This window comes from Helianthus annuus, chromosome 9 (genome assembly GCF_002127325.2).
Source record: "Helianthus annuus cultivar XRQ/B chromosome 9, HanXRQr2.0-SUNRISE, whole genome shotgun sequence".
Taxonomy (NCBI): domain Eukaryota; kingdom Viridiplantae; phylum Streptophyta; class Magnoliopsida; order Asterales; family Asteraceae; genus Helianthus; species Helianthus annuus.
In genome coordinates, this window is record NC_035441.2 from 33,332,293 (window position 1) to 33,340,651 (window position 8,359).

The 8,359-nt window shown below is 34.4% G+C and overlaps 1 pseudogene; it reads left to right on the top strand.

Moving 5' to 3' along the window:
- The first annotated feature begins 3,339 nt into the window (after positions 1–3,339).
- Positions 3,340–6,997, top strand: LOC118479257 (annotated as a pseudogene).
- Positions 6,998–8,359: the final 1,362 nt, after the last annotated feature.

The following is an 8,359-nucleotide window of genomic DNA, read 5'->3' on the forward strand; positions in this document are numbered from 1 at the left end:
ACGTTGGGGGCTTAGATATTAAAAAATTCTTTTTGGGCTAAAAGGGTAAAAATGTATAACCACCAGGGCCAAAATCATATTTTACTCTTAATTTTAATATAACTTTTGGGATAAATTAATATGATGTTAATTATTATAGTATGAGAATTACGATTTTGGGCCTCTATGGTTTGTTATCAACTTTTTACCCTCTTAGCCTAAAAAAAAGAATTTTTTAACATTCATGAGCCCCCACGTCCTTTTTTTTTAACCTTTTGGCCCCTAACACCTAACCTGCATTCATTAATGTTAGGCGCGCAAAAGGGTTAGAAAAAAAGATGTTAAGGAGGCCAAAAGGGTTTAGAAAAAAAAGAATGTTAAGGGCCAAAAGGGTTAGAAAAAAAGACGTTTAGGGGCTTAGATGTTAAAAAATTCTTTTTTAGGCTAAAAGGGTAAAAGTGATATAACCACAGGGACCAAAATCATAATTTAGTTATATGTTTTAGATGTAGTTTTAATATAATAATTGCTTATATTTAATGCGGTTAGATCTTATATGATAATAATTAATTGGATTTAAAAAAAGTAAATGATAACAAAAGAATACATAATCCTTGATTATGAAATATTTTTGGATAATGTAATTTTAGATAAGAAAGAAAATACGAATATTAAGTATTTATTTATGCCAAGGATTTAGAGTTGATAAGATTTATATTAATTTAATTAATATTTCAATAATTTAAATTAAATAATAAATTATCTACAATTAAGATGGTCCTAGAATAACGACAAGTGTCCCTTTATTGGTTTCTTTTATTATAGTAGATAGATTCTCCAAATCTATACTTATCTTATATTAACTAACTAAATAAATAATAAATTAATATAAATCTTATCATACTTTAATAAAATATTATCATTAAATCTTAATTATTAATTTAATATATTTTTAAACAACTACCTCTCTTTTCCCTACTTATCTTATATTAAATATATAATAATAAATTAAATATTAAATGTTATCCTAATTAATTAAAAATATAACTTTTTTATTAAATTGGTATACAAAGTTATATTTATTCAACTCGTGTAAAACGCGCGGGGTTTTAAAATATAACTTTTTTTATTATTTACTATACAAAGTTACATTTCTATAACACGTGTAATACACAAAGCTTTTAAAGATATAACTTTTTAATCATTTGCTAATGTAAAATTAGATTTATTCAACACGTGTAATACACGGGGTTTTAAGGATACAATTATTTTTATTATTTGGTAGATTTTTCAACCCGACTGTACACGAGTTTTTTTAAAGATACAACGTTTTTAATATTTAATATACAAAATTACATTTATTTAATATGTGTAATACACATGGTTTTTTAAAGATATAACTCTTCTTTAGATCTATTCAACACGTGTAACATATGGGGTTTTTAAGGATGTAATATTTTTATTATTTGGTAGATTTATTCAACCCGACTATACACGGGGTTTTTAAAGATACGACGTTTTAGTATTTAGTATACAAAATTACATTTATTTAATCTGTGTAATACACATGGTTTTAAAGATATAACTATTTTTTATTATTTGATATATAAAATTACTTTTGTTTAACCCGTACAATATACGGGATTCATAAAGATATAACTTTTTATTAATTTAATATATAAAATTACATTTATTCAACCCGTGTAATACACGGGGTTCTAATCTAGTTTCAATACTATACAAAAACATGTACCCGATCCATAGCTGGTAACTAGTTACGAGTCCATACCAGAATTGGGTTTTATCCATACCCGAACTAGATATTTTCAAGGCCTGATTTATAAATATATGTTTATATGTTTTTAAAATTTGTATCTTTGTAATATTTTTTACTTTCTAATAGACATGCACTTTTATGTTATTTATTTATATTTATCATATTTTCATGTAAAAAATGAACTCGGAAAAAAAAAAGATGATCAGTCCCTTAAAAACTCCGATCTATACTAGAAAATAAGGTTTTGTATACCCGAATATAGGGTCTTAAAATATTCGGGTATAGGGTTCCTGGTGTCATACCCTATCAGGAAACCGGTGACACAATGTATGGTTTTTCAAGTCAATACCTGAACCCGACCCGGTTATGGTCAATATTCGATTTTTGCATACCCGGTCATACCAGTACCAAGATCCATACTTGAAACCAGATAAAAAAATTCGATTTTGTGCACCTCTAATCCCATCCATATATCTTTTACTTTAAAACCAAAAGGGTAAACTATAGAAAATACGTCTGAAGGTGACGAGTGGTCAGCCCGAGATATAAAAATAATAAACAAAACCAGGCATTTGTTTTTTCTAAATGTTAAATATTACATATAGTTAAAGATATATTAGGTTATGACAAATTTAAATAATTAAATTAGGTTATCTGTATCTTTACTAGGGGTGCAAACGAGCCGAGGCCAAGCTCGTTTAATTTAACTTACGAAAGCTCAAGCTCGAGCTTTGTTTCTAAAGCTCGAGTTTGGCTCGATAAATTATAAATTATTGTATATAACACTTGTACTCTACAAAGCAAAATTAGTATTAAGCGTTTTAAAGCGAAGAGTAAATTACAATTTTACCCACATATTATGCTATATAAGGTAGTAAAGATTAGGGCTGTAAACGAGCCGAGCTAGACCCAGCTCGAGCTCGAACTCGATTCAAGCTGGCTTGGCTCGAGCTCGAATTTCGAATCGAGCTGAGATTTGAGGCTTGAGTTTGACTCGATTAGAACTCGAGCTAGCTCGGCTCGACTCGATCTAGCTCGAACTAATAAAAAACCACAAAACTTAAAAACCAATAAAATGAATTTCTTCATAGATTAAGGGTCATCATTGCCATTTAATTTAACCATATGAACTAAATATGCAAGTATAAATAGTTAATTTACTTTATACAATATCGTTACCTTCTTTTATAGGGGAAATACTCCCTTAGTTTTTGTTTTCTAAGCCGATGTGGGGACAAAAAAAATGAAGGATGTAAACCTTATCGAGCCAGCTCACGAGCCGAGTTGGCTCGTTAACAGTCGAGCTTTCTTCGAGCTTTTTTCGAGCGAGTTGCGAGTCACGAGTTTTTTAAATACCCCTAATCTCGACATAATTTTCATAAGTTGTTTCAAAATAAAGTAGTTTTATATCTAATTGTTAAAAAAACACTAAATATAAAAGTAAATACTAAATTAAACTTTTTAAAGGCATGATTCATGACTTTTCAGCCGTTAGAAAACCCTAAATATAAACATAAATATGTATGTAGTTAAACTTTTAAAAGGCATGATTCATGTCATTTTAGCCGTTAAAACCTTAAAAAAATAAACATAAATAAAAGGGCATGCTTATGACATTCCCTCCGATCGCCACAGAACCTCTAATCCGCCATGACGACGGCAATGTGGTTCACTCCCTCATTCACGCGCCACCCAACCTCCATCATCAACTGCACCTACAACCATCACCACGCGCTCGACGCCTCCTACGTCAAACGCGCCGCCGATTTATCTGATAAGTCCGCCTGTTTCACCTCGCCACACCCTAACTTCGGTTGCGTCATAGCAACCGCCAGAAACGTCGTCGGAGAAGGTTACCTTTACGCGCAAGGTACGAAGCCTGCGGAGGTTCAGGCGGTTGAGGCCGCCGGAGAGTACTGCCGTGGCGCCACTGCGTATGTTAATATGGAACCTGGAGACTGTCATGGCGATTTTACTGCTGTTTCTGCTTTTATAAAGGTTTTTGCGTTTGTTTAATTACTTAATTTATTTGAATAATAATAATAATAACTATGTAGTAATGCGGTAAAATATCGGTCAAATATTGACAAATATTGGTCAATATCGCTGATAATGATATTATCGGTAACGATATTGTGACGGATATTTGACACCGATATTTAACTAGGGGACCAATATGACTGATATAACCGATATATCACCAATATTAACTGCATAGAATAATAATAATGTTAGATATTTTAGTGTAATCGGGGATTGACTTGGTGATCAAAGCGAATAATAATACACATCAAGCAAGTTAGGAGGTGCGGGAGTGCACGTTTGTTTGAGTTATTATTCGAAGTACACTACGGGGGTTCCAAGGGGACAACGCCCCCTTGGCGGGGGTCCGGGGGCAGCGCCCCCTTGGCGGGGGGTCCGGGGGCAGCGCCCCTGGGAGCAGGGTCCAAGGGGCGGCAGCCCCTTGCGGGTTCCAAGGGGCAGAGCCCCTGGCTGGGGTCAGCTTGGAAAAATTTTATTTTCATTAAATTGCCTTAATGAAACTGTATCAGAAATTTTTATTTTCTGGAATTTTTATCATTTTCGAAATGATAAAAGACGACAGTTTTTTGGCTATTGTTTGTCTGAAAAATAGAGGCAACTGCCATGAGGCAGTTACAACCCCAAAAACCAATTTCGTAGACAGTTTTTGGTTACAATCTACTGGTTCATCATTTTCCCACAAAACAACATACACTGGTTCAATTTCTCAAAATCAGAGTTGTATCCGATTGAATTATTCGGGTGAACCACCGAAATAATTTGATCTGAGAGTGATTACACGGCTCTCTGATCATCCGGTTTCTGAAATTTCCCCAACAAATAATAGGTTTGTGTGGATTATTTTATTATCAAATGAAGTTAATTTAATGAGAAAATTGACTTCAAATGTACATGCAACTGAGGCTTAATCCTTAGGCAGGAATCACTAGAGTTGTTGTCGGGATCAGACATCCTTTACAACATCTTCGGGGAAAAGCTATTCAAACATTAAGAACTCAAGGACTGCAGGTTGATGTTCTTGGGGAAGATATTCCAAGTATCTCCATCCAGGTATGCTCTGAATTGTAGTTGGCAAAACTGGTTCAGGTTGAAACATGTGATATTTTAGTATGCATCTGTTAGTTAACTATATTTTATACTTTTCTAGGACGCTCTAAAATCATGTCTCGTTGTCAATGCTCCTCTGCTATATAGATCAGCTTGTCGAGTCCCATTCTCTGTTCTCAAGTATGCAATGACCCTTGATGGTTAGTATCATGATGCACTTATAATTATATTGAATTTTATCTTAAGCTAAAAGTATCCGTTGTTTATTTCATATTCTGATAGGAAAAATAGCTGCTACTAGTGGGCACTCAACATGGATAAGTAGCACAAAATCAAGATCTCATGTTTTTGAGTTACGCGGTAGAAGTGATGCAGTTATTGTCGGAGGAAGTACCGTACGCAAAGATAGTATGCAACTTTATGTCTTTATTGTCTGCTAACTGTATAATTTCTGCAGACTATGGATTCATTTTTTTTTACTGAACCTTGCTTCATATGTAAATACAGATCCACGGTTAACTCCAAGACATGGATCAGGTGGACATTTACCTATGAGAATTGTCATGTCACAAACTCTTGATCTTCCTGAGGTTGCAAATCTTTGGGATGTCAGAGAAGCACCGACAATAGTCGCCACTCAGAGAGGTGCAAGAAGAAGTTTCCAGAAGTTTCTTGCATCAAAAGGTGTTGAAGTAGTGGAGTTTGATAGCCTGAATCCCAAAGATGTGATGGATTACCTTTATGATCTTGGATATCTTTCAATTCTATGGGAATGTGGCGGGGCATTATCTGCATCCGCTATTTCAGCTGGTGTCATACATAAGGTCTGTTTGTGTTTGTGTTTTGTGTTTCTGATTGCAAACCACCTAAAAATACAAGGTTTGTTTATGCAGGTGCATGCTTTTGTTGCTCCGAAAATAATTGGTGGAAAGAATGCGCCTTCGCCTGTTGGGGAGCTTGGAATGGTTGAAATGACACAGGCTTTGGAGTTGATTGATGTTTCTTATGAGCAGGTTCGTAAAAAATATACTTGATCAATAAGTTATAATTATAAAGTATACATTCAAAAATCTAATTTTTCGCATCATGTTGACTACAATGGTAGATAGGATCTGATGTGCTTATAAGTGGTTATCTGCAACCTATTCCTGATATGACGCCTGTGATTCCGTCGGTTGATGAAACCTTGGCCATTGATCCATCTTTATCTCCTTATGATTCACCAATCATATTCTTCTACAAGACATGGGACCCATATGGGAGTTTCTCCAACTTTTCATCTCATCCAATCAGATTACCTGATGAGAATGGGTGACTGTGTCACTTGGTCAAGTGTACAGCACTATTATCAGGTGATTTTTTGAACTGGTTGTAGCTTCCCACATTATGATGTGAGGTAAAATGGGCGGGGTCATACAGTTTGGGTAACAAGTCAAAACATCTAGACTCTAGTTATGATCCATATGGTGTGATCTGAGATATAATTTTCCCACAAAATGCAGGCACAAAAGTTTGTGGGGTCATGCAATCCTAATGCAAGAAATTACATTGAAGTAATACGTTCAGCCAAAAGTCCTGAAGAAGCGGCGCAGATGGGAAGGAGAACACAAAGGGAGCACCCAGATATGGTATACCCTTCACTTAGTTAACGATGCTATCCGAGTTTTTCGACAATTTCATACGAACACTATTAGTGGATAACAAAAAGTCAACTAATAGAACACATTGGGCATGCATGCAGGTAAGGGCTGATTGGGAAAGCATGAAAAGAGAGGTGATGTATAAAGCATTAAAATGCAAATTCTCAATTTACCCACACTTGAATTCAATGCTTTTATCAACGTCAGGTTCTATATTGGTCGAAGCTTCGCCTCATGATCTCTTCTGGGGTAGGGGCCGTGATGGTGAAGGTCTCAACTATTTAGGGCGGTTACTTATGAAGTTAAGATCTGAGTTTCTAGGTGATGATGACACACATAAGCTTGAGATACTGCAGGGTATTGAGAATTTCAACAATATAAACATTTAAATTGGTGTTGTTTCTTGTGTTGTTAACATAAGTTAGTATTTTCTTTTGCATTGTATTTACACCGATGAATAATGTATACGAAAACAGATGTTATACTTGAATACTTGTTTGCAGTTCAGATACATTAACACATTTTTAATCATAACTAGTAAATAGTATTCCACTTCTTATTTACTAATTGATTTTTTAAACTAGGATTTCCCCACCGCATTGTGTACGAATCAAACAATTATGCTCGTCTTTATAAGCAATTATATATATAAGCACATATATATTAAAAACCTACTTGTTCTAATTCACGACATGTTTAAAACATCAAATTTTAGATAACATACCTTACCCACCAAGTTTCTCTTTTCTCCACTCCAATCGGCTGCAACCACCAACATCCGACACCTGCAGTCGTCCCCAATCGACCTAACCGACAGCCTGATTCAGCCGAATCAATGAAAATGGTTTTCAATCTTTGCTTTTTGGTGCAAACTCCGGCCGTGGAAGGTAAAAATATTATCTTTTATTTGCAATAAACAACATTTAAGTTCATAAGGTGTGTGTTAGATGAGTTGATAGAGTTTTTACTGAACTCAAAGTTTGACTAAGACATGGTCCAGGGTGATTATAGTGCTTGTTGATAAGGTGTGTTTAGATGATCCAGGGTGTTTAAAGTTTTATTCTTGTTTGGGCGACTATAAATCTACTTCTTTGTTGGCTTGTAAATACCTAAATCAATCTATAAGATCAAATGTGACATAAATTTACCTCTTTGTTAAAAAATGATTGCAATGACGAGATATTAATATTGTTCTTGGAAAGATGCTAGTATAATTTGGAGGTCCGTCAGGATCTAACTCCATCAGTTGTGGTAACTTTATTACATCAACATGGCCACATCCACATCACTTGATTGAGTTGTTTGTAGGCTTTGTACAGGGTAGTATACGTACGGATACATGCATAGTGTGTTAACAAACAATCCACCATTCTAATACGAACTTATTACCTAAACAAACAAAGAACATAAACCCTATGATTTTGAGGGAAAACTCCAAAACACTAACCAAGTCACATGACTGACTACAATAGTTAGCTTAAGAATCTGGCAAAATGTGAAGAAAATAGAATAGAAAAAGGTTAGAAATACATGTATGTAACTATGTATGCAAATGGAAAACATTGGTTCGTCTTTAACCACCAATTCTGCAAGTACTTAGCGCTTCAAACCATTGACAATGGTTATGCTTGATTTCCATTTGCATGAAGGGACCAGGCAAGGTTACTTCTGAACAATTTTTTTAGTTATTATATTGTTTGAAGGAGGAGATGGTATTGCTACGTGTCATTCTTTGGAATCCTATATTAGAAGTTAGATTAGATGTTTTCTGTATTTTATCAATTTTTGTTTGTGTTGTTGAGATGCATATTTATCAACTCTTTACCTTTCACTGAATGATATACAAATCGATTATTGTTTAGCACAATATTAC